At 40.5% G+C, this 27,954-nt stretch overlaps 1 protein-coding gene across 8 annotated transcripts in view; it reads right to left on the reverse strand.

Annotated features, from left to right (window-relative positions):
- Positions 1-27,954, reverse strand: part of GRXCR1 (glutaredoxin and cysteine rich domain containing 1) — a 327,600-nt gene that overhangs the window by 90,855 nt on the left and 208,791 nt on the right. For 3 of the 8 annotated variants that reach the window (XR_009350873.1, XR_009350876.1, XR_009350877.1), the window contains one exon: positions 9,579-9,893. The exons of the other annotated variants lie outside the window; for them this stretch is intronic. The gene's annotated coding sequence lies outside the window, so the exon portion shown is untranslated. Of the gene's footprint in view, positions 1-9,578; positions 9,894-27,954 lie in introns of those variants that run through there. 8 annotated transcript variants of the gene reach the window in all.

A 27,954-nucleotide genomic window follows, 5' to 3' on the forward strand; every position in this document is an offset into this window, starting at 1 on the left:
AGTCTTCTTTGATAAATGCATCTTGTTCACAGGGCCATGGTGAAACTTAGACATTTCAATAAAGCAGTCAAGGCCTTATAAAGCACATTAGTTTCTAGACCTCCCTGACCTTATATCTGAAGAACAATTTCACCTCTTCCCCTGACCTGTTACCTCATCCCTCTTTCTCAAATGTCTTACCTTTTGGAGATTTCCTTCATAAATTTTACCAGCATCTGAAGGTACATTATATATTTATTTTAGTTTTTTTTTTTTTTAAATTTGATTACCATCTGCCTTTTCAAGCCAAAGTCAGGAACTTTGGATTGTCCCTGGTGTATACATAACACTTGGAAATATATCTGGCACAGAACAAGTACCTCCTACATTTCTGTTAAGGAAAGCAGTAAAAGAAAATGGGAGGGCAGTAAACGGTGGAAAAGAAAACTGATTTTGGAGTTGGAACGTCCTGAATTTGTGACACAATTTCATTGCTTCTCTTGTCGTTGTTGTTTCCAGCTTTAGCAAGGTGCAACTGGCAAATAAAATTGAAAGATATTTAAAAGTATGCAGCGTGATGATTTGATATATGCATACATGGAAAGGATTCCCCTTCATTGAGTTAAAACATTCCACCACTCCACATACTTAGCTTTTCGTGTAGGTGAGAACATTAAAGTTTTACTCTGTTAGCAAATTTCGATTATACAATACAGTGTTATCAACTATAGTCACTATGTTATACACTGGATCCTCGGACCTTATTCATCTTATAACTGAAAGTTTGGATCCTTTTACCAACCTCTCCCTACTTTCTTCACTGTCAACCATTTTCCTACTTTCTGTTTCTACGAGTTCTATGGGTATACATATATATATTTTTTAATATTTTTATATATTTTTTAGAGTCCACAAACAAGTGATACTATGTGGTATTTGTCTTTCTCTGTCTGGCTTATTTCACTTAGCATAATGCCTTCCAGGTTCACCCATGTTGTCTCACATGACATAATTTCCTTCTTTCCTGAAGGAAGAATAATATTCAATTGTATATATATCATACTTCCTTTATCCATTTATCCATTGACTGACACTTGGGTTATTTCCATACCTTGGCTATTGTTAAATATTGTTGCTAGAAACATGGGAATCCAAGTATCTCTTTAAGACAGTGATTTTGTTTCCTTTGTATATATACTCAGAAGTAGGATTGCTGGACCGTATGGTGGTTCTTTTTTTAATTTCTTGAGGAACCTCCATACTATTTTCCATAGTAGAAAATACTAGTTTATTGCTTTTTAAATGTATGAACTCAGGCAGATTATGTAAGTTCTCTGAGCCTCTGTTTCCTTATATATAAAGTGGAATTATCTTTACTTCTTTCATTGAGTTGTTTTAAGGATTAGTTGTGAAATATAGGTAAAACTATCAATTCATCAATCATTATTCCTGGCATATTCCATGCACACATGTGTACACATGCACACATGTGTTTATTACAAAATTCTCACCTTGTTTAGTATAAATATTTCTAAAAATTTGATATCTATATGAAATCAAGGCAGTAGCAGCTACTGAGTGTTATTGAATCTGAAAGTGAAACATAGGACTATTTATCTAGGACCTTCCATAAATTAGGGAACCTCCCCAAAGTCAGATTTTCCATGTTTATTACAAATTCCTGCTGTCTATTGCCTTTTCTACTTTAGATCATCAAGGGAATTGCTTGTCATTTTAGTATCACAATCAGTTGTGCAATTTGTGGTAATTTTTACCAATGGTAACAATGGTGTTTGTTAATGATTTACCTTTTAATATAAAGTAGCGTGAATTCAAGGTTATCCCCATAATGACTTCATGCTCAGTCACTAGCATTCTGAGATAATCCTTGAGTGAGAAAGATTAGAAAGAAGGTACCCTCCAGAAGGCAGGTATCACCTTGCCTATGGAATGATGCCTAGTTAATAAGCAATATCTATTATGTACGTCTCTGAAAAACAAACAAACATGTAGACACATCTTTGGAGATTTTTTAGGAATTGGTGTTTGCAGGAATACTGTGTGTGTGCACCGCCTATCCTAGTGACAGATGGTGATGCAGAAGCATGGGGCGAAGCTAGGAAGAGAAGGGATTAAATTGGTAATTTACATGTTGCTCGGAACACATTTTTAAGCCAAATTACAATTATGCTATTTGTATACTGTGAAGTAAAAGAAAATTTCTATACACAAAAAGCAAAGATCAAGGTAAATATTTGGCTAAACAGTCCTTTTTCTTTTTAATTGGCAAAGTTACCCACTCTAATAGGAAAGATATTTGGTTTGCATGTGTGTTAGGTTATTGAGAGGTTTTCTTATTGGTCCTGGAATGGCTACTGAGACCATAAACTGAGAACAGGAGCATAAATCACCTAATAATTGGAGACCAACAGACCCTCCTGGGTTTATTAAGAAATAAAGGAGCTCTGTTATCCTCCAACCACCTCCCCCACTCAGTTCAATACCGCCCACCCCACCTTATATCAACAGAAGACAAAGGGGAGCAGAGAGGATCCTTAACATGACTAGTTGTTAGCTTGCTCTGTAGAGAGTCCTATTCTTGCTCTCCGACAGTCATGTCCTTCCCTGTAAAGCGAGGGACAAAGGGATGTGCCTATCCAGAGCCCACAAAGACTTCTTCCCTGAGGAACACAATGGCTCCACCCAAATGGTGACCAAAGCATGGCTGCTCAAAGCAGGTGTCAGGAAGTCAAACAGAGCTTGAACATGTTAGCTCCAGCAACTACACACAAGTGTGCAAGGCCACAATCAGTGTAAAACAGATCTAGGCCTGGAAAGATAAGGATAGTAGACTTGGGACCATGGGTGGAGAGAAGGGCTGGGATAGTTCATCCCATATTAACACACAAAATTGCAAGGAATTCAAGAATTTTAAATTTTAACCTGGCCTTGAAGATCATTATGAATAATATATATATTCATATCATATCATCCATATATATATTCATATATATATACATATATCAAGATAAGCATACAGATACATTTCTTTTATACTTTGTTGGCTTGATATATAACTCTTTCATATTTAGACATAGGGTGTCTAGACCTCCATCTGTACTCATGCCCCAGGCCCCACAGATGTTAGGGCCAGGCAACAATGCCCTAGAGACATCTAGCAAAAGCCAACCAGTATTAGCCAAGAGATAAATGAGAAACACTTGTCACTTTCAATCACTTTTCTCCTTCCTGAAGCATGAGCATGGGGACTTAGGAAAGGGAGGAGGGTGAGGAAAGGGAAGGCAGATGGCATGTTCTAGAAGCAGAACACACCCTCTCATCTCTCCAAGTCCTTCCAGCCCTAAGTCAAATCAGCTGGAAGTGAAATAAAAGCATTGAATGGAATAAGAGAAGTAATGTCTTAGGAGTAGAAAAGTTTGGCATAATTATGGGATTTGTCTGAGATGTTTATGAAATAAAAAAGACTATTTGGTGAATCTCACCAAATTCAGACTATTCAAAAAACTATTTAGAGATGAACTAAGTGTGTGTGTATGTGTATCCATTTGCAGTATTTCCCATGTACAAGAGGCCCCACGCCAACCTTCTAACGAGAAAATACCCACCATCCTCCATCATTGTATTTCTCGCAGTGGAGTCTTCAGTAGCCAGAATCATGGTACTGTTCTGAAGTCCCAAATTTAGATGATCCTTAGACAAAAAGAGGAAAATCTAGAAATGGGTAACACTGGGGCTATGGGTATAAATGGAACCTGTGTGGATGCCTCATTGTTATTTATTTTCTGGGACAGAGATTTAAAAGGAAATTATTGTAGGTCTGGATAATACCCCTAGAGAAAAGCCTATTGGCAATAATTAATCACCCTTTGCTTACTAACGATTGAAGGAGAAAAACCAGAGAGAAGAGCTATGAAGATCACTATAATAAGGATTTAATCAGGACTAATGTAATGTCTTGATGTAGGGAATAAGGAAAGAATACAACATTTGAGTTCCTGAAAATTACTCTGAAGAAATTTTTGCAAGAACTGAGAAGAGGAAAGAAGGGAGGGGAAAAGGAAGGAAGGAAAGAAAGATGAAAGGAAGGAAGGAAGGCAGATTCTTCCGGATTATTTGATAACATGAACGACTCACTCCCATGCACTCCACAGAGGTGGGACCTGAAGCTGAACCTCGGTACCTACCTTCTGATGGGTGCTCTGCACATACCATGTCAACACATTCTCTAAGCTTCCAGCTCCTCTACATATGATTACCACACATTACACTGTTATTTGCTATTTCTATGTGACACCTTGTCCCAACACATATATCATAATTTAGTAATTGGTTTTGAACGCTGTGCTGTCTGATGTGTGCATTAAGGGCAGATGGCGGGGGAAGCAAATTAGTTCTCACACTAGTTCATCATAAGCTGTAAAATAAAAGCCTTTTTGGCTGAATGGAGAAGAATATGATTAGAAATATTAAAATTTTGTCTTTAGTTTGGATAACTGCCAAGGAATGTAGTCACTGTCTATGCTCGGGGCTCATCCTTCCCCCCACGCCTCCCCCTTCACCTTCCCAATTGCTGACTCCAAGTAAGGCAGTCAGTTCTAGAAGTCAGTGTATCCCTTATCCTGTAATTAGCTCTTCCTGCCAGAAATGCAGAAGCAGCACATTGCAGAAAAGCCCTCCCTTGGATGGTCAGCAGTGCCTAACTCCCTACCTTCTCTTCAAACGCAAGTCAAACTTTTTGCTTCTCTCTCTGAGAGCTAAGGTCCTTTCCCTTGTGCCACAAAAGCCATAATGCTTTGTTCATTGGAGACACTTCACAGGCGTGCTAGAGATACACATGATAATTCGACACACTCCATATCTCTCCAAGCAAACCGGTAGTAATCATCCTCCTTGAGAGTTACAGAAGTCAAGGACAGATTTCCAAATCATTAATGGAAGTGGAGAAGAACTATTATAGAAATTTACACCCCTATAAATTAAAATTTTAAGCTCCGGGAAGAAAATAAAGGGTGGGTTTGGAGAATTGGTGTTTGTTTATTTGTTTACTCAGTACATAATACGTGCTGGGAATTGGCCAGTGCCCGTTGGTTTCATGTGTTCTGAAGGGTCCAGTGAGAGCAATCAAGAAAACACGGCTTGTGGGTTTCTATATCATTCAAATGTATTTTCACATTCTGTCAAACCCCGAATTCTGAGGGCACTGATGTGAAAGGTCTGAATCTTTCTGTGTTTGGAATCACAGTACCCCAGGTATACCCTGGAAAGGAATGATGTTTGACAGTACACCTTTACAAAACAGAAAGCAAAAGAAAATGGCACACCTTAAAAATATCATGTCCAAGAAAGGAGACTAAGAAGCTAGCCTGTGGTCTCCAATTCAAACGCCCACAGGAGATAAGCAGGCAATGTAAACAGGAGGAGCTTGGACCAGGTATAAAAAACCGACAGAGTAGATATGAGGATAAATCCCGAGGACTCTTGAACTTTGGGTTAGAGACATAATAAAAAGTACAAGAAGTAGCATTTTTGGAAAGAGCAACTGTGTCCCCTACGCAGCTCGACCTGATGTCACCTGAGAAAGTACAGGCCCAGGTATGTCGAGAGATGCTACTAATCTGTATTTATGTATTTATGTATTTTTTTTTAACCCGGAGTATTATTAAGTCATATGATAGTTATTATTAAAATGTCAGCTAGGGGGCACCTGGGTGGCTCAGTGGGTTAAAGCCTCTGCCTCTGCCTTCGGCTTAGGTCATGATCTCAGGGTCCTGGGATCGAGCCCCACATCGGGCTCTCTGCTCGGCAGGGAGCCTGCTTCCTCCCCTCTCTCTCTGCCTGCCTCTCTGCCTACTTGTGATCTCTGTCTGTCAAATAAAATAAATAAAATATTAAAAAAATAAAAAATAAAATAAAATAAAACAAAATGTCAGCTAGTAGAGCTCCCTGCTTGAGCCTAGATAGATTCACCCTGACATTTAGCATGTATAAACAGATGCAAAGGGGAGAGTGCTCTAGGACTTTATTCACGTGAGTAAATTCAGACACCTGCTGGCAAATAACTCCAGTGTCAGAAGAGAGATGGTCAAGGTACAAGAATATGTTATAAAATTGATGGGAGGCAGCATGGGGGATGGGGGATCTGGGGACAAGTATCCTTTATGTTGTCATCTGCTCCTTCAACAGAAAGCACAGAGAGGACACAGATTGCACGGAGCACTGGGTGTGGTGCAAAAACAATGAATACTGTTATGCTGGAAAGAAATTTAAAAAAAAAAAAAGAAAAAAGAAAAAAAGAAAGCACAAAGAGCTTCATCACAGACCACTTGGGCACCTGCAGGGGCAGAAGCAGTGGGTTTTTCTATGGGTTCTCTCCCCGCTCACAGTGTTCACTTTTTAATCAATCAAATATACCAGTTAACTGATTATAGCCAATAATTACTGAAAGCCAAGTAAAATGGCACTCTGGAAGATATAAGACATGCTCTTGGGGAATATGCAGTCTAGAAAGGAGCAAGACAGACACACTGAAACATTAAGAAACGACGCCTGTGGCCAGCAACAGCGGGAGGCAGAACAAGGAGGCGGAATGAGGGGAGGAAAGCAAAGGGATACCACAAAGTCAAGGGTGAGATCCAGTCCTCTCCTGCCGTGCATCCCAAACTGTGGTTTGCAAAGGAGTCCCCTGGGAATCTTGTTAAAAGGCAACTCTGGTTCCCCAGGTCCCGTGGAGCAAAAAATTCTGTTTCTTACAGTAAACTTCCAGGTGCAGCTGCTGGTCCTTATGTGACATGTTAAGAAACAAGGGGGCTCAACTCTGTCTGGGAACTTTAGCGCTCCAAGGAAAAAACAAAGCTTTGTCGAGGCTGGAGTTGCTCAAGAAATACATGACAGTGACCCCGGGTTTATCCCTTTGTGAAGGTGAAGCTGGCATGGCAAGGAAGACGCTCACCGGGGCGACTTCGGGAGAAATATTAGGTGCATGTAAAACTGATCTCAAACCATTGGATCTATACTCAGATACGAGTCAGCGCTGGCAGTGCTGGAATCTTCAAACACATACTCACCAGTGAGGTTCCGTATTGTGTCTCATAACATTAATAAACTAAACATTAAGGGGCCTCTTTCAAGGATGTCCTTCCTTCCTGTCACTTTGTCTAATTCCTGTCTTGTTTCCCTGGCAGAAGACTATCGTGGGCGCTTCATAGTCCCAGTTGTTCCCATTCTATACATTAATATTGAGGTAGCCTTTCTGCCCAGGACAGCATCTTTTAGAGTCAGATGTATTCACTCTAAGAAGCTCTTATCTAAGAAGCCCTCTGTACCTCCTTCACCCTGCCTGGCCACCTGTTTCAGAGTCTCTTTAATTAAAACGAGTGTCAGTGACTCCATTTGTCACTCTCCCCGTGTAAGCGAGAGGAATCATGAAGTCACGAGTCGCTGCCCATAAAGCCCTCGTCCTCGAGTCTCAGCTGAGCTGCAGACACAGAGCATTTTCAGTGGAAGTTGTTCCAGCCCTTCATTTGGGATTAATTACTCTGCAGGAGCAGTCTGCCTAGTAGAACAAAACAATTTTCATTCATCAGCTGTGAGTGTGAAATTAATGAAAGCCACAATCTCATCGGAATGCAACACTAAGTTCTCATTTGTGCTATCAATACTGGAGGAAATGAGATACTTTTTGCCCCCCTCTCTGTATTTCTGCTCTCAGCAATAACATCAGATTAGACTTTCATAAATGCCAAGGATACATACACACATACACACACACAGAAAGAGAGAGAAAGAGAGAGAAAATACCAAATGTATTGGGAAAAGAGCAGTAGCCTCCTGCTTTTGTATAAAAGCAAATTACAGAAGCTATCAGTGTTCTCTTTAAGGAAATAATCCTTAGCTTTATTTTCCCCCAAGCTTTCTTCTGTGACCCTAAACCGCCACACACTATTAACGTAAAAGATCATAGGGAGAGAGAGCATAGATTTCCAGTCTCAAGGTTTTTATCAGCATATACATTAATTCATTGAAAATCTCCATTTAAATTTTAATTACCCTGGAGACTGAAAGTGCCCTGGATAAGGAAGACACCAAAAGACTGGATCTCAGAGGTTCTGGTCAGCACTCATAATGGCAGCTTCCTGAGTCCAAATCACTGGATACATTCTCCCCGCCAAAAGTAAGATCAATAAGGAGCAAAAATAAAATGACACATTCCAAGCATCAGCATTACCAGGAGAGAAAGAATGGTATGAGCTTCAAATTAACTTAAAAAAATATCCAGATTATGAAAGAGGTCCCTCCACCACCATCATTAGATTCGCTCACTGAAAGGACAGGCAATTAATGACAGACAAGCAGTAGTGAGCAAGCCTATTACCCAGATTTTGGTTTCCTAAGCCATTCTGCCCCGAAAGGTACCAAGGCTCTTTGAAGAAGTGGTCGATTCCTGAGATTCCTCAGAGAAGGTATAAAGTGAGCTTGGAATGCCTTAAGACAAAAAGTCAGGAAGAAATTGATTATTTAATTAATTTAATCAAATTATTTAAGAAATTTAATCAAATTGTTTAAGAAATTGATTAGGAGATGTGATACACACACACACACACACACACACACACAGGAATACTATGCAGCCATCGAAAATCACAAAATTTTGCTATTTGCAATGACATGGATGGAACTAGAGGGTATTATGCTAAGTGAATAAGTGAATAAGTCAATCAGAGAATGATAATTATCATATGATCTCTCTAATAAGAGGAATTTGGGAGGCTGGGCAGGTTTTCATGAGGGGAAGGGAGGGAAAAATGAAACAAGATGGGACCAGGGAGGGAGACAAACCATGAGAGTCTCTTAATCTCAGGAAACAAACTGAGGGTTGCTGGAGGGGAGAGGGATGAGAGGGTTATGGTGGCTGGGTGATGGACATTGGAGAGGGTATGTGCTATGGTGAGTGCTGTGAGTTGTCTAAGACTGATGATTCACAGACCTGTATCCCTGAAACAAGTAATACATTATATGTTAATAAAAAAGATTGACTGGGGCTGGGGACCTGGATGGCTCAGTCATTAAGTATCTGCCTTTGGCTCAGGTCATGATCCCAGTGTCCTGGGATTGAGCACTACATTGGGCTTCCTGCTCAGTGGGAAGCCTGCTCATGCTTCTCCCCCTGCTGTGTTCCCTCTCACACTCTCTCTCTCTGTGTCAAATAAATAAATAAAGTCTTTTAAAAAATTGATTAAGTTGTGTCAGAAAGAGACCAGTGCTAGTTTAAGGGGTTCCTACTGGTCCAAACTGGAAGATTTAAAGTATTAAAATAAATAAGGACAGTAATGGATTATAACCCAGTGAATAAGAGTCCACAAGTCTACATGCTAATAATAAATAGATGGGATAAATAAATCTATAAACAAAGGAGAAACAAAATATTTCTTACAGAAGACTACTAAGCACTGTAGGGGGAAAATCTTCATTGTGCAAACATAATTCTAAAAATTTATTTAGGCAAAAGTTATCAATATGTACTTAATCTTGGGTGTACAAATTTGATGAGTAATGAGATAATCACACAACCTCAAAGTATCTCCCAATAAATTATTTATTAACAGAACGAGAGCCCAGAAATGGACCCTCAACTCTATGGTCAACTAATCTTCAAAAAAGCAGAAAAGAATATCCAATGGAAAAAAGACAGTCTCTTCAATGAATGGTGCTGAGAAAATTGGACAGCCACAGGCAGAAGAATGAAACTGGACCATTCTCTTACACCATACACAAAGATAAACTCAAAATGGATGAAAGACGTCAATGTGAGACAGGAATCCATCAAAATCCTAGAGGAGAACATAGGCAGTAACCTCTTCAACAGCGACCACAGCAACTTCTTTCAAGACACGTCTCTAAAGGCAAGGGAAATAAAAGCAAAAATGAACTTTTGGAACTTCATCAAGATATAAAGGTTCTGCACAGCAAAGGAAACAGTCAACAAAACTAAGAGCATACCCACTGAATGGAAGAAGATATTTGCAAATGACATTATAGATGCCTGGAAAATAGTATGGAGGTTCCTCGAGAATAGACATAGAGGAACCCTAAAAATAGAGCTACCCCACTACCCAGCAATTGCACTTCTAAATATTTATCCCAAAGATACAGATGTAGTGAAAAGAAGGGGCACATGTACCCCAGTCCACATAGCATAGCAACAATGTCCACAATAGCCAAAATGTGGAAAAAGCCCAGATGTCCTTCAGCAAATGAATGGATGAGGAAGATGTGGTTCATATATACAATGGAATATTACTCAGTCATCAGAAAGGACGAATACCTACCATTTGCATCGACATGGATGAAAGTGGAGAGGATAATGCTAAGCGAGATAAGTCAAGCGGAGAAAGACAATTATCTTACGGTCTCACTCATTTGTGGAATAAAAGGAATAGTGCAAAGGACCATAGAGGAAGGGAGGGAAAACTGAACGGGAAAAAAATCAGAGAGAGAGACAAGCCATGAGAGACTCTGGACTTGGGGAAACAAACTGAGAGTTACAGAGGAAAGGGATAAGGTAACCAAGTGATGGGTATTAAGGAGGGCACATCTTGTGATAAGCACTGGGTATTATACACAACTGATGAATTGTTGAATACTACATCAAAAACTAATGATGTACTATATGTTGGCTAATTGAACATAATAAAAATAACAACAAAATAAAACAAAAAACAAGGAATCTGAAGAAAAATTAAGTAAAATAAGAAAAATGACTATACAGTGGAGATACTAGACAATACCATAATAAAGTTATCACAAGTAATATTATTCATAAGGAATAAATGGACATATGCCTTCAGATGTGATACCCCCAAAAAGATACATCATTTACATAATATCCCAGCCAAAAATGTGTAACCTAAATCTAGTCATGAGGAAACATCAGAGAAACCCAGATTGAGGAATGTTCTACTAAATAACTGTATTCTTCAAAACGTCAAAGGCATGAAAGACCAAAAAACATTGACTAGCATCTCAAAATGATAAATTTGCATATGCTACATATCGGCTCATGACTATTTTTAAGCCTGTGGTTTTCCCTGATGTTTATAATTTACTTTCTTTTCTCTTGATTAATGTGTCGATGTGTCTCAGGTAACCCATAATGTTTCCTAAATTCCAAAATTTTCTCATCTCTTGGTTTGTGCCTTTCTTTTTTGTAAAAGTCATGCTTAATTTTTTTTTTCCTGAAATGATATGAGGAAGGCAAATGCTCCTGAATCTTTGCATGTATGGAAACATTTTTGTTCTATATTTATACTTGATTAGTAGTTTTCCTGGGAGAGATATTCAAATCTGTTCAAAATCATTTTTCCAACAGATGCCCAGTCAAGATAGCAATTACTATGAAGTTATAATACCTAGTAACTTTAGGTATAGATATGCCCCAACTCAATGCTCCAAGTAGTATGGGAGATTAAAATGAAAAAGGGTAGGGGTGCCTTGGTGGCTCATTGGGTTAAAGCCTCTGCCTTTGGCTCAGGTCATGATCCTGGAATCCTGGGATGGAGCCCCACATCAGGCTCTCTGCTCAGTGGGGAGCCTGCTTCCTCCTCTCTCTCTGCCTGCCTCTCTATCTGCTTGTGATCTCTGTCTGTCAAATAAATAAATAAAATCTTTAAAAAATATATTTTAAAAAAATGAAAAGGTAGATCTTTTGGAAAAAAAAAAAAATCAAAAGAAGATATTCACATCAAGGACCAGAAATAGAAACAAAGTGTTAGGTGGGGATAAAGTGACACAGTTCCCAAAGCAATAGACTAAAGCCAGACTCATTACTTAAAATGGGGTGAGGCTAGGACTTATCATTTCATGACTGGTACTAGGGAGTAGGGAGGGCGGATAAACTCATTAGCTGCCTAGAAATACAGCTTATACAAAATATAGCAAGACAGAGCCCTGCCAAAAAGAACCTGAGCCAAGCTACCTCCTGGTTTTGTAACTGGATACAAAACATACCCAGTATCACCAGAGAACAAAAGTCTTAAGTAACCATTTAAGATGTGCTTCTAGACTAAAGTGATGGTGCCAAAACTACCAGACTGGTCAGTGGAGAGAGAGAAAGAAATGTCCTATTTGAGGTGACCTTGCACACCCTAATTCCAAATGTGTGAAGAAAATGAACTGAATTCAAAAAAGAAGTCAGTACAGGTGAAATGAAAATACCAAGGCAATCTAAAGAAGATTTTGTATCAGACACTTCTCACACACCACTTCGGATCCTCATGGTGTCACATCTCACATATCCCATTCCCCACTGTGGTGATCAGCTTTGCATAGGTTCTGACCAGTTTCAAGCTGGTACAAGCCAACAGGGCTCATGGAAGTCCTGTCCTGCATCTCTTACTCCTGCCCAGTGAGTAGACTTAGGTTGACTCAACACTAGATTGATTTGTTTATTTCAAGTACAACTGATGACTTTAAAATTTGCCTTATTAAAGTCACAAGAACCATGTTCATATCACCGTTATCAGTACTTTAGTTTCCCAATTTCTCAATTATGTGTGTTAGATAATAAGGGCAAAGTGCAGAATGTTGACATCACTACACAAAAATTGCCATGCCAATACTAAAGTATTGACGAGCGTATACAATTCCAAATCTGGCATATGAAAATAGTTTAGAGCTGTCATTTGAATATGAAGTAAAGCATTTCCCATATGCATGAGCTATTTGTATTTTTTGCCATGAGCTTTGACTTCCTTCTATTTTTTGTATTTTGCTTGTTTTTTGTCATTTATGCAAAAAATTCAGCTTCACATATTTCTTTGAACATTTCTAAATACACTGAAAGCAAATTACAATGTGCCAATATAAAAATGAAGAATGAATTCTACCATCTATCTCCAGGCCCCTTTCAGTGCTAGATTTTTATGATTCTGTGGAAACAAATATGATTTTAAACAAACAACAGTTTGTTATCAACCCATGAAATGTTTTTCTTAGTGTATGTCACATATTTATGCCAGATAACCTCCACAAATCCCTATGACCCTTGTTTAAATATCAATTTTTTAGATATCTTATCCAAACAAGACACTGAAAAGTGAAAGGCGTCCTAAGAATTATACCAAGGCACTAGTTAAACTGCAGGGGAAACTAAGACATACAATCACCTTATCTCTGTTTGCCCTCATAGCTGGCTAGAGCTGACTTTTGGGGTCCTCACTAAGAATCCAAAACAGCTCTCCAGTCTTATCTCCCCCCATTTCCACACACAAACTGTCTTTATCGGCTCCCAAACATATCTTAGGTCTGCTGAGACTCACTTCCCCATTTTCTAAGGTAAGTATATCATATGTAATAAAGCGTTATATGCCAGACACTGTTCTAATCTCTATAAACATATTCCTTGTTTTAATCTTCATGATTCCTTATTTTAATCCCCACATAAATTAAGTATAATTACTAACTCATATTTAGAAATGAGGCAACTTCCTTATCCTTTCATCCCCAGATCTCAGAATCCTCTGACCTCCTAGTAAATATATTTTCTTCTAGTTATTTCCCTATTCACCCATACTACCTTACAGTATTTCATCTCTCAGTGTGTCATCTTCTCCCCTTTATTATTATTCATAATGTTATATGTTATATATTATTATTCATAATGTTATGTGTTTGTGTCTAATTCTTGAGAGTAGGAGTCCTATGTTTATTATTACTGATTTATTGCTTTTTTAAAATTTCATTGTTACTGCTTTGTTGATTTTATATATATCAAAGACATATTTGGATATCTAGTAAACTTCTTTCAAAATAGATCCATGTTCCATTGTTTTGGAATGGCCTTAAATCAGATTAGATTTTCTCTGTTCGGGAAAAGCAGTCCATCGCAAAATCAAAATGTACTCAATTCATTCAGTCCACAGGTATTTATGGACATATATTACATAGCAAGTACTATGCTAGGCACCCAGGATACGGAAATTTAAAATACAGTCCCTCACAGATCTCTCTGTGGCAGGCTCAGCAGTAAATTTAGATTTCTGTGTTAGAGCTATAGTATGTTGTAATGGGGCTTTAATAGAGCTATAATAAGGGAATTTCAAGAGCTATAGAGGCATTTAATACTAACTGGGGGGAAACGTGGAAGCTTCCAGGAAAGAGGCACATCTGAGTTTAGTTTAAAAGATTGAGTTAACTAAGAGAGAAAAGTGGCAGCATTTCAAGATTTCAAGAAGAGAAATCAGCATGCACCAAAAACAAAGGGGGAAAAAAAATCAGATTATATAAAAGGGCAAAGTATTGTTAGAGTAACTATATTGATACATATAGGCTCTAAGGGTTACCATGTCCAGAGATGAGACTGGAAGAGTAAAATAGAAAATCAGGGAAAGCTTTGTAAGTCATGTGTATCAGCTGCCTCTTTGGTTCCATCTCCCAACCATGGCTTCGAGAAACAGTTCCACATGAACTTTGTTTCATTTTGTTCTGAGAGATACTCCCTGTGAATTTGTGCCATACATCTTTTGCTTTGAGCTCTGGTTTTCTCCAGCTCCTCAGGGTGGGCTCTGAAAGAAGACCCCTTAGCTTTTAGGCATATGGAGCCTAGAAATGCGTGTGTGGTGAGTGGGGGGGTAGAGATCTCTTGGGGCGATCCCCACCAAAGGGAAAGTGCCCATAAAAAAATGCTTCTCCCTGTTGATGTGGATTTTGAAAGGCGTTTTAGACACTCCTTGGAAGTTCCCAGCAGGATGTGACTCAGAGAAACCCTAGTTGCTCATGGCTGTAATCAATGCACCTTTGAACTGGTTTTATCTCCTTACTTCTTCCACATTCCTCTAGCTCTTCCTCCTGCCCTGAGATCACTTTCCCAACAAACAACCTGCATGCAAGTCCTTATTTCATATTCTGCTTTTGGAAAGAACTCAGGCTCATACAGCAGACTAGCAAGTTTGACTTTATATGTAAATGCTACAAAGAGCCATGGGTTTGTTTTCAGCAGGAGAGTAACATGATTAGCTTTTCAGTTGTATGAGGAAGAAATCCACAGGAGGCTGAGAAATGGAATGGGGGAAAGTTTCTTCATATCTATGGCAACATAAAGTTACTGAAAAAACCCTGGAAGTAAATGGATTTCTTTTAATGAGAAAATGACAATAATGGCCTTTAAAAATGGCTAACCAGATGGCACTTTCTGATTGCATTTTGTGGAAAAGAAAAATGTGCCGGGACTAGCTTTGGCTGTAGGATAAATTATTACGTTGATAGAGTTTGAGGTTTGGGGGCTCTCCTACTCTTCACCTTTTCCTGTTTTGACATTCTTTTCAGAAACTTTTTAGTAATAACCATGGTGTGCTGGTAAACTACTTTCAGGGAGAGGAACAAAGCCCCAATTTCCAGTGTTAGCCAATTTCTGTTTTAGGAATACTCCCACCACAGCCAATTTCAAACTGCCAAGTGTTTCACAACTGACTCACTAACTTCCTGAATATTTAACAACCCTCTCTCCCCAACACCATTGCCACTTCCACAGGAAAGCCTCTGGCTACTCAACACAGGCAACCAGCACTCCAGTTTCCTCTCTTTCTCAAGATGCTAACTGCCTTTCAGGGCTTTTCCATGAAATCTTTTCAGGAGAGATCCCCCAGCATCCTGAATTTTGATCCTGTCCCCATCCAACGCTTCCCCTCCCTCCTCTCCAGATAACACCATTTTCTGTTTACAGGGTGTGGTGGATGCTAGGGTGTGTACACACCCCTCCCCTTCTCCAGGCTGGTACACTGTCCTCAGCGGCTGTGAATGGGGGCTGCGAACTCTTCTCAGCTGCCTCTTCCTCTGAGTAGACGATAACTCCCTCAGATGAATGGGAGCCACTTTATCCAGGAGACAGCAGTGGGTAAGGGCAGCCGACCACTGACATGACACAGGACCTCAGAGTGACCTACCAGGACTAATAACTCATCTTAATAAGACCTAATGAACAAGAAGATCTACATATAATAAGACACACTGCTCCAGAGTGTGGGCGATAAATCCCACAAAGAGCCAAGAACTTTCAACTCCTGGTGAATTATTTAGGAGTCTGGTGGACTGAGGCATGTTGGAACCTCCTCTCAAAAGAAAAAGACAAATTATTTTGCTCCTTCTACCTCTAAGAAAGAAGCAGAGTTCTTGGTAGACCTCCTCAGGTGTTAAAGGACACCTCCATTTATCACGTGGCACAGAAGCTCGCTTGTTTGGGCCAGGGCTCACACAAAGACCAGCTACAGGCTGAAATATGAGCAACCCCGAAGTGTGGTTCCCACAACCCAGCAGATTCCATGTTCTTTGAGTATCTTTAGGGAAGAAGGGCCATCAGAATCTTTAGCCAGCCACAACAAAGACACAGCACCAATCCCTAGGGCTATGGATCAAGACCAAGACCATGCCATACCATGTACCATACTGTCCAGAACCTACCACCTGACAGGGCTTCAGAACAGCATCTTGAAGGTACAGATGATGCATTAGCTTGGAGATGACAGCCTGTGGGAAGGGGTATCCTTCTTCAGGATGCCACTTACACCTTAAGCCAGGGGTTATTCTATGGTGCTATATTGTCAATAGCTAGAATTCATAGGTCCAGGAACCAATAGGAAGATGTAAGGATGGTCCCATTCACCATTACTCCTAGGTACCCAGCTGGGTAATTCCTACCACTTGAGGTGTGTGATTAGTTTCAAGTTCTTGGTCCCAGAAGGGAATACTTCCACCAAGTAACACAGTGAGAGGCTCACTAAACTTAGAGCTATAGTTGACACAGGTTCACCATGACAACACTCTAGTTAGTATAAAAAGAAGTTACTGTACTGGCAGAAAGATTTGACCCTGGTTGTCTCAAAGAGATAGACCTGCTGCTACATATTAGGGACAGACAAAAATACATGTGGTACTCAGGTGCCTCTCTTAGTACTCACTTGGTTTTAAATGTAAGTGGTCGAGTACCGCAACCATTGCTTGACAAGGGCATAGTGATCATAGATAGACTCAGACTCTACAAGGACTTAAAATATGTGCCAACCAAGCAAACCACCTAGAGCAGCAGAAGGGTAGGAGGAGGGGGTCTGAAATGGATGATAAAAGAGGGACGAAATAAATACCAGTTATCACTTCAAGACCAACAATAGTGCAGGGGTTTTAACTTATCCTATTAACTCTTCCACTCGCTGTGGCCAGTTTGTGCCTGGAAGGAATACACTTCATGGAAGAAGCAAGTAAATCTGAACAAGGCAAGAAGTAGACTATAGCAGAAACTCCCAGGCTCCTTTTCACCAGGCTGGCTGACCCATTTCCCCCTGCAACCCTGACATTGTGAGTACTAGCTGCTCAAATCTCACAGCTTTTCTTTTCTCTGGATAAATGTCTCAGCAGAATGGATGACGCCTTGACACACACACATAAAACACACCTACAGGGACAGCCAATGGCCAGTGGCAGACACACGGGCCTACTAAATGCCAGCCCCTTCCTGCAAGGTGGGAAAAAAACCCACGATGCAATTTGCTTGTATTCTGAGTCTCCAGCCAACAGCTGGTCTCCTGCCAAGATCTCTCCCTTGCTGAGTTTTCTTCCCCGGCCCTAACCTGCTTTCCTTACCCTTTTCTTCTGAGACTACTCCCTCAATAAATCACTTTTCACAAGAACTTTTCACAAGAACCGAATCTCGGGTTCTGCTCCTAACGACTTCAACCTAAGCCTAACAGATCGCTGAAGCGGGAAAATAATGGAAAGAATTTCAGGCAGTGGATCAAAATGAAGACCAAAACGTGTGCATACAATTTTTTTTTTCATTGTCCTTTAAATCCCACAGGGAAGTTGTCAGCTTCTATCATGCAAAATAAGTTGATACCCAGCTTGCAAATGTGCTGAGGATGCAAGAAACAGTATTGTTAGAAAGCTACCTAAGGTCATTTCTGTCACAGATAGCCATTCAATAAAGGGTTGCTCTGATTACCAATACGAATATTATTCTTTGAAATAATTGTCTTAAAAAGCATGTTATGACTAGCAGAACCGGGACAGTCAGAGCAGCCTTGCTGAAAGGCTTGCTGAGAGAGAGTCAGCCCTGCTCTGCATGCAGAGAGCTTTTCTATCATTGTTCTCCTCAAATGCGAAATGAGTTCCACGTCACTGACTGCAGAGCCCCTGAGGTGATTGCTTGCAAGGGAGGGGGAGGCGGGAGAGGGACTTCGAAGGATGAAGCTGTGGGAATAATCACTGCGACTCTGTAACTCATTGTGTTCTCTATTTTCTTTTGTTTTTCAGTCAAAGTAGGCAAGAAGGGAAAAATAAAGCGATGTATGTCTGGGGGACGCTCCTCTGTGTGTCAGATGGCTCCGCTCAAATCAGATGTGGCATGCACCTTTTGAAAATGACACAATTAGCGCCCTGCTATGATGATGGCAGATAACTAACAGACAGACTCATACAGCAGTTAGTTAGGAATAAATTGTTTACCACCTGTAATGTCATTTGAGGTCTGTGAAGTACTGGTGTTAGAATAATAGAATCAGGTAAAAAGCTCTAGGCCTGGGGCACCTGGGTGGCTCAATGAATTAAAGCCTCTGCCTTAGGCTCAGGTCATGATCCCAGGGTTCTGGGATCGAGCCCCACATCAGGCTCTCTGCTTCCTCCTCTCTCTCTGCCTGCCTCTCTGCTTACTTGTGATCTCTGTCTGTCAAATAAATAAATAAAAATCTTTTTTTAAAAAAAAAGCTCTAGGCCTTAGAAAAGGTGGATGGCAGCCACAAATCAAAAGGAATGAATACTGAAAAAAATAAGATGAAATTAAATTAAATTAAATTAAATAAGAGAAAATGAAAGACAGAGAAAAACAAGGACAGGCAGAATAAATGTTATGAAATATGATCACTATTAAAGTGCTTTTCTAGGGGCACCTGGATGGCTCAGTGGGTTAAGACTCTGCCTTCGGCTCAGGTCATGATCCCAGGGTCCTGGGATCGAGCCCCGCATTGGGCTCTCTGCTCGGCAGGATGCCTGCTTCCCCCTCTCTCTCTGCCTGCCTCTCTGCCTACTTGTGATCTCTGTCTGTCAAATAAATGAATAAAATCTTTAAAGTGCTTTTCTAATTCAAGTAGCATGACCTAGTGTGACTTAAATTGCATGAAATAAAAATTAAATCTTATCAAAGTTCTTGAGAAACGGTGTGGCAGACACTGTTGCTTATTTATCCAACAGTTATTTCCAAACCCATGCTCCATGCTCTCTTCCCCCAGAGAGGCAATGCCATACATATTCACCTTCCCATCCTCTTGGCATAACAAGCGGTGGCTGTGAGACCCTCTTCCTGCTAATGAAATGGAAGACAGAACTTCTAGATAGAGGTACTGGTAGAAGGGGCATACCTACATAGAATGTTCTTTTTTTGCTATGCTTCTTTTTCTGTTTTTGACTCTGGCTTGGCTCTAAACTACGGCAGACATTGTGAACCCATGAGGGAAAGACACAAAGAAGCTAAGGACGAGAAAGCAGAACAGGAGGAAATGGGTTGTTCACCCTATTATCAAGCCGTCAAACCAACAAGCACCACACCAGCCTTTTCTGGGCTGCTTCTTCTTTTTTTTTTTTTTTAATTTTTTTTTGTTTAATTTTTTTTTTATAAACATATAATGTATTTTTATCCCCAGGAGTACAGGTCTGTGAATCACCAGGTTTACACACTTCACAGCACTCACCATAGCACACACCCTCCCCAATGTCCATAACCCCACCATCCTTTTCTGGACTTCTTAACTGATATAAAAATGTCTGAATATTTTAAGCCATGTCTAGTAGTCTGCTTTGTGGCTTAGAGCGGAACCCACTCCGTATATTTACAAATAATACCGATCGGTGTTGAGAGGTGTAACAAGTCCATCCAGGCTATTAGTAAAGGAGAGAAAAAGTCCACCTCTGCCCAGGAGAGGCAGGCCAGGCTTTTAGGATGACAGGTGTTGTACAGGAATGCTCAGACACAAGGTGCATGGGTGGCTAGCCGAGCTCACAGGTTTAGAGCCAAGAGACAGGCTGGAAAACTCAAGGCCAAGTCATCACAGGAGGTTAAGACTACAGAATCCAAGACAAAGACAGAGCTCGGGGCCAAGGCCAAGATCAAATCACAGAGGAAATGGCCTCAGGAAAACAGGTTTGTGTGGCAGAGGCTAAGCCAAGTTTAAAGACAGCAGCTGAGATTTCCCAAAGGAAAGGAATTCAGCCAACAAAACTTGCAGTACCGTAATAGCTTTTAAGGAGTGGCCCAGGGCTTTCTTAAAAGACATTATGTGAGGGGAATAAGATTTCTGTAAGATTTACAGAATTCAGATGTCCTGCCCCTGTCCCTGAGTAAGCGCTGAGTACTTACAATACTCATTCTTAAAATACATGTAAGTATATAAGTATAAGCATACTTATGTAAGTATATACTTACAAGTATATTATAATACTTATAATAGTAATTGAGTTCCTCTGAGGACGGAAATCATGCTTTATTTGTCTTTGTGTCTCACTGGCTATCAGAGTACTTAGCAATGACTGATTCTATAGGGACCAATGACGGGGTCACTAGGGGGTCTCTAAGAGGGGCCATTTTGGCATGAACATTATTTTGAGTTAAAAGTAATCAAAACCCAGTAGATAAGGAAAAGCTCTATTCCTGATCTTCAATTGCCTAAATTTAAATTGGAAAGGAGAGTCTATACCAGGAGCAAGGTTATTAACAGAGACTCCTCTTTACCTAAGACTCTTATCTGTGTAACAGGACAACCTTTGTTTTCTGAAACATCTCCTTTCATCTTCCTGCTAATGGCCTTTCTCTCTTTGTAAACTCAGACCTCCCCCCCTTAGTACATGTAAACTTCATGTTGCCTCATTGTCCTTGGAATTCCCATGTCTGTGTGGATTTCCTTACATACACTATTAAATATTATTTTCTCTGATTAATCTGTTTTATGTCAATTTGATTCTCTAAGTCCAGCTAGAAGGACCTTGTAGAGCAGATGTATGACTTCCTCCCCTACAATTCACATTTTGTTTAGAAGATGGATAATAGGGGCATCTGGGTGGCTCAGTTGGTTAAGTATTACACTCTTGATCTCAGCTCAAGTCCCGTGTTGAGCTCTATGCTGTGCCTACTTAAATTTTTTTTTAAATGGATAATAAAAATAATAACAGTATTTATTGAGTACTTACAATATGCCAGGCGTTGTGCAAAATGATTTCTACACAATAGTTCATAGGAAATCATCACAATCATTATCCTGACTTCAGCAATGAGAAAACTAAGGCTTATAAAAGTTAAATAAATTTCCCCAGAAAACCCTGGAAACAGCAAAACTGTGCATCTGAAACCAGGTCACCTCCCTCCAGAGATTAGTGTTCTGACCCCTTCACGGAGGGAAAAAGAATACAAAAATAATTTAAGATATGACGTAAGAATTATGGTATTTGTTTCTTTTTTCTCTCACAAAGGAAAGTTAGGATTCTTAGAAACTTGGGGAGATTTTTCTGCCCTTGTGAATAATTGGTAGAGCTATGTTTTTAAGGGTCTGGACATAAACAAGATGAAGTTGGGTAGTTTTAAGAATTAGAGAAAGTACAAGTTGGGCATCATGAGAAAGAACTTATGAGAAGGCAGGGGGTGGGGGATTACTTATGTGAAGGGCCATGTGAGCTCTTACAATATCAGTGCAGCATCACAGGGCTGAATGAGCAGAGATGATGATGGATACACGGGAATCCATGACCAGGACCCTCTCTAGATTTTCTGGTCTCTCGCAAAACTGCATCTCCTGCAGATCACAACTGGTAGGGAAAGAAGCCCCAGTGATGACTATGATAGTACTTCCTGTACCCTCCCCTGAGAAACAGGAGGCAAATTATTAGTCACTTTTCATCTGGTATAGAAAAATCAAGTCAAATGCTCTTTCCAGCAGTGGTTGGTTGTGCCACACATTTGCACTTCCAACATCTCAGAACTATGAAAAACACTTCTTGAGAAAGTCAACTTGTAACTGAGGCAGAAAGCACTGGCCATGGAGGAGGCTGAAGTAGGCACGAACTAAGAGGAATAATAAAAGAAAAAAATATATCTATGTGAAAAGAAAAATCCCACAATCAGAGGAGGAGCCCTGACCTCTGTGATTAAGTAAGAGCCTCTAGGATGCTGTGTCTCAAAGTTCCATGATTTAGTTTTTCTTATGATTGAAAAGAGAGCTGGTCACCTCAGGAAAGAATGGTTGGTTTATTTGTATTCCTCTTGTAAGAGATTTCCTAATACCTCTTTCGCCTGACCAATGTGCCTAACTTTATGTTGTCCTAAAACTATAGTTAAAAGCATGAGGTGCTCAGAGAGGCAAATTTTCAGCCTTCGGGCTCCTGCTGCTGAGTTTTAATGGCAAATGAAGTTCCATGATTCTAGAAGCATAATCCTACTGAGTATTGATCGAGTTGACCCAACATACAAAATTTGTGCCATGACTACAAGCGACCTGCTTCCCAGAAATCAGTTATTGTTCTGAGATGATAGGCAATAGGATCCATGACCCCTAGGAGACAAATGACTCCCTTCCTGAACCAAGTTTCTGGCACCGTATGAGTCGTGTGTAAAGACCATTGTTGAAGAACATCGTAAAGGGAAACCCCCGGAGGCTGACAGTCACCACTTACACTTCATTTGTTTCCCTCCTTTTTCCATGTTAGAAAAAGTCCGCTAGTTTAAATGTATTGCTTTCAAACATTTACTAAAGTACATTTGCCACTTCGTTAGGGATGCTTTATTTCCTTTAAGTTCATTTCTTTTTACTCACGTAATATTACTCCATGCTGATAATTCACCATAATCAAAACTGTGTTCCATCGACTCCATTAAAAATGTGCTAAGGCATGGCTAGTTACAAGACCAGAGTCCAAAAGGATTAACATCTTGGACTAACACAATGAAATTAAATTTTGTTGAACATAGAATCTTGTATATAAACACAGAAAAGCTAACGAGGATTATATTAAATAAAAACAGATGTTTTATGGGATTGAAAGATTTAACCTCATGAATATTTTCACTGAGAAAAGATGTTGGAATGACTCAACAAGCCAACAACACAGCAGTGTGATATGGCCACCAAAAAATTAATTTCGTCTTAAGCTACACTCACAGAAGTGGATGAGATGGCTTTCCCCTACCGGGTGTGATCAGTTTGGGTAGGTTCACAAAGGAGGTGAGACTTGAGTCCAGGTCTTGCCAAAGACTCTGAATCTCTTGCCCCGAGACTTTGTAAGATCTTGGCAGAGATATGATAGAATCAGGTATCCAATGAGTGGCTGGGCACTAGTTGCTTAGCGGATAAGAGCCCAAGCTCTGAAGACAAACTTTCCAATAATTCTTTCACTTACCGTTGTGTGACTCTGAGCAATGCACTCAGTGTCTGTGAACTGGTACCAACTTGCTTCTGCTGCCTAACCAACCACCCCAAGTGCTGTATAACACACTGCACTTGTTGCTCACTCATGAGTCTAGCTGGCAATAGGCAGATCAGCGCTAAACTGTGCAGGATTTGCCTTCAAACTATTGGTTGGGTCCAGGTCTGTTCTTCATGTCTCTCCCTCCCTTAGGATGGGCCAGCCTCCTGCAGCATGCCCTTCTTTGGTGATGGAAGGGGTGCAAGAGGGAAAACTCAGCCATTGCATGTGCCACACCTATGATCATTCAGTTGTCCAAAGGGAGTCATGTGGCCAACACTTGAGTCCAGGGCCATATCCTCATGTGGCCACAGTAGAAGTGTATTGATGTGTGACACACATTAGAAAGAAATTTAAACCACCACAAAGCTGTAGTTTTCTCATAGACGAAATAAGTTTACCACACATATGGAGTGTGGCTGGCCGACTAATGACTGCCCCAAAATCCCTCTGTCCTAATCCCCACAACCTGCGAATATAGTACTTTATATGGCAAAAGAAACTTTGCAGACATCATTGCACAAAGGATCATGATATAGGAAGATTATCCTGGATTACCAATGTAGGCCCAGTATAATCACAATGGTCTTTAGAAAGGAAAGAAGATGGAAAGTTAGAAAAGGAGACATAACAACAGAAGCAAAGGTCAGAGTGAGGCAGGACCAGGAGCCAAAGAATGTGGACAGCCTCCAGGAGCTGGAAAATGCAAAGAACGGATTGTCCCCTAAAGTCTCCAGGAGGAATACAGCCCTATAGAAAGCTTGCTTTTTGTCCCATAAGACTCATTCCAGACTTCCGACCTCCAGAACTATAAATAAATCTGTGCTGTTGTAAGCCACCAAGTTTGTGGCAGTGTGTCAATGGGAATAAGACAGTAATATACTAGGTGAGTAACTATCATTGTTCAGTCTCCCCTATGTATGAATATCGCAAGCCTTATTCTTTCTCATAACCACATAATTAATGTGGATGCCAAAGGTCTTGCTCCAGAGCAAGGGGGACAGTCAGGAGATCTGTGTTGCTGTAAAGGGAAGTTTTCACTCGGAATAGTATGAAAGGAGCTCAGCAGAATCTTCAAACATGAGAGGGTATCACTTCTGCCAGATGTTTCCCAAGGAGTGTGCTGACAGCTTTCAAATGACGGCACTCATGAGTCAGTCACGAGAGGACACGCAGAGCTGTCTCTATATCCAAGGGCACCTGTAGGTAAGCACAGCTGCTCTGCCAGCACAGGCTGCTTCTGGGGCACTCATGAGCAGGGTTCTTGTCCATGCTGACCCTGCTCTACTCCAGGAAGTCCACCCCCCAATCTCTAGAGCTGCCGATTTCCCCCGAAGTCAAAGCCCATCCAACTCTTCTCCCTTCCTAAAGTGACCCTCATTCGGTCTGCAGCAGATTGGCACTCTTTCCCCCTGTTTGAGCTCCACTGAGTTGTTAGAAAATAATTCCCCTGCGCTTTCTCTTCTGAAAAAAACCATCTCTTGCAAATCAATAACCTGGCTTTCGCTACTCTACCCATTTTGTGGACAAGTCAAGCTTTCAGAATTTTCACATAATAAAGATCTTCAATTCCACACACATCGTTACTTTAAAAAGGTGCAAAAGAGAGTCTACCCAATTCTTCCATGGCCTAACTGTTGGAGGAGTTAATCAAGAAGACATGACTGTCAGTTGATAGGCAATTAGAGGTTCCTCACCTTGTCCCCTGTCCTCGGAAGATATGCTCTGCTCACCCTTCCCACAGTGGGAGCTGTTTCAAGGATGAAGCCTTGAGAGAATAAGGTGCCAGAGGTCATCTGGAGAGTATTGTGACTGAAGCCAATTAAGGTCTTTGTATAAACTTAAAACTCTGGCAGGTATGGAAATCTACTCATCCTGTGGCCACTCAAGACAAGCTTCACATGAGGTTCCCTTGCTTGTTAAAACTGCCACCTACCAATCTGGAGCGGCCTGTCTCTTTTCCTGGTCAGTTCTGACCCTCCATGTATGGGAGCTGGTTTCCGATTTCATCTGGAAAGCTCCAGAGATTGGGAACTCATGCTAATTTTGTTGTTTGGGAATCAATAAAATACGGAATACTACTTCAATTTGTTCTATTAACTATGAGGGAGAGTTACATGAACAAAATGTGCATCTATCTCTTTGCTCCTAACCAGATATTCGAAGGCATAAATAACTTGCCAGAAATTAGGTGAGATAACGAATTATTGCAAAAATATTATTGAGCAATGAGATCCTAGCTATTACTTGAATAGACTTGTGCACGTGAACCAACATCCCTTACCAAAAATTCCTGAGTGACATTTTAATCTGTCTGTAATTTCTAAAATTCCTTCCAGACAATAGTAATTGAGGAACTGACACATTTATATAGTGTGTCAGCTTATAGACTGTTCAATGTTTATATTGTTTTAATACAAAATCCAAAGTACTGGGTTTGAGAGAAAATATCAGAAAACTCTGTAAGCATGAGTAGGGCCACCCAAAGTTGTCTAATCCTGTTATTCTATTGTTTTTGTAATGTTTAGAAACATCAGAATACTAATTTCCTAATTATGTGGTAACCATTAGCTGCAGTAAGAGTTCATTAAGCAGTTTCCAGTCATCTTGTGGGATCTGTGGGCTTGCTCAGCATGTTGTCAGAATTTGGGTAAATTAATGGATGAAGCTTCAAGTTCCACAAATTAAAATGTTGTGATGATCCCATGTCCTGATGATACAAGTGCTCTGATGAATAGGGAAGAATGAGAATTATTCCAATAAGATACTCACTGAACTAATGAAAGTTGTACTAAGATCCATAGAACTTGGATAAATGCTCATGGTCAGAGTTACTGTTACTGACTTCTGGAGCCTTGTAGGATCACAAGGTCACAAGTTATGCAGATTACCCTTCAGTTCTTGGGCCATGAGATGGAACTAATTAGAAAGAAAGCAAAAGTTGAAGAAAGGAATACAACAAAATGAAGGTCTAATAAAGGAAACTAAATGGAGGAAAATATAAGCGTTGGAGAAATGAAGAATGGGTAGCAGAGGCTATGTTAGGCCAATTAAAAAAGAGAGAGAGGGGCGCCTGGGTGGCTCAGTGGGTTAAGCCGCTGCCTTCGGCTCAGGTCATGATCTCAGGGTCCTGGGATCGAGTCCCACATCGGGCTCTCTGCTCAGCAGGGAGCCTGCTTCCTTCTCTCTCTCTCTCTCTGCCTGCCTCTCAGTGTACTTGTAATTTCTCTCTGTCAAATAAATAAATAAAATCTTTAAAAAAAAATAAAATAAAATAAAAAAATAAAAAAGAGAGAGAGAGAATCCTCTGGAAAAGGAGGAGAAAGTCAAGTTCTGTATCCAAATTCTTACAGAAATCACTTTAAACAACCATTCACGATGAAGCCAAGAGTTGGGTTTTATTCCTCACATTATGTAGTTTAGTGCTGGCTCCATAAGAAATATGCAGTAAATGGTAATTAAAAGAATGACTGAGGGGCACCTGAGTGGCTCAGTGGGTTATAGCCTCTGCCTTCAGCTCAGGTCATGATCCCGGAGTTCTGGGATCGAACCCTGCATCGGGCTCTCTGCTCTGCGGGGAACCTGCTTCCCCCTCTCTCTCTGCCTGCCTCTCTGCCTACTTGTGATCTCTGTCTGTCAAATTAAAAAATAAAATCTTAAAAAAAAAAAAAAGAAAGATTGAGTGAATAGAGAAGATAACCTACAACAGAAAGAATTTAACGGAGCAAATGACTAACCTCTACCATGCAAAATCTATTCCTATCTGTAGAGAACAAAATGGAGTCTCACGTCGTCAAGGAGACGCCTGTGTCAAGCAATGACATAAGCAGCTAAGGTACTGCAGCTAGGAGATGTCCCTGGGACCCACATCAGCTGCTCCCCAGAACTGATAAGGAGCAGAACCAGAGGAGGTCTGCGGGGACCCAAAACTGATTAAATCCATTTTAAAAGGGAAGGATTTGGGCAGCAAACTGTCAGAGTCTTTAGACCTGACCGTTCTATGTCTGACCACTTCAAAAAGGCAACTGCTCCGAAAGATCTACCTGATGGATCTCCAAACAGAACCAAAATCCTTCCCTGCTTGATCAGAAGCAGCGAGTGCTGAGAACTGACCTCAGATCAAACTGAGGCCTTATCTCAATTGCACGCCCACAGACAGACTTCACATTTGGTTCCTGAATTTCCTTTCCCCTTCTGTTGTCTTCTTTGTTGTGGGGTTTGACTTCTCTCCTCCTCTGTGTGCTATGTAAGGAGCCCGGTTTAATCACATGGTGCAATGTCACTGAGTTTGGAATCCTGAACTTGCTTTAAAATTGTGATTTCACTTTGCTTTCTGACTGGATAAAGCTGACATTGGGGAAAGACACACCTCCCGTGTGCGCCTTCCTAGCGTGCTCCTGGAACTATCCAATATGGGAAATCTCCAAACCCGGAAGAGATGGAAAAGGAAAAAATAATCACTGTGGAAGGGAA

The sequence above is a fragment of the Mustela lutreola genome, chromosome 1, assembly GCF_030435805.1.
Source record: "Mustela lutreola isolate mMusLut2 chromosome 1, mMusLut2.pri, whole genome shotgun sequence".
Taxonomy (NCBI): domain Eukaryota; kingdom Metazoa; phylum Chordata; class Mammalia; order Carnivora; family Mustelidae; genus Mustela; species Mustela lutreola.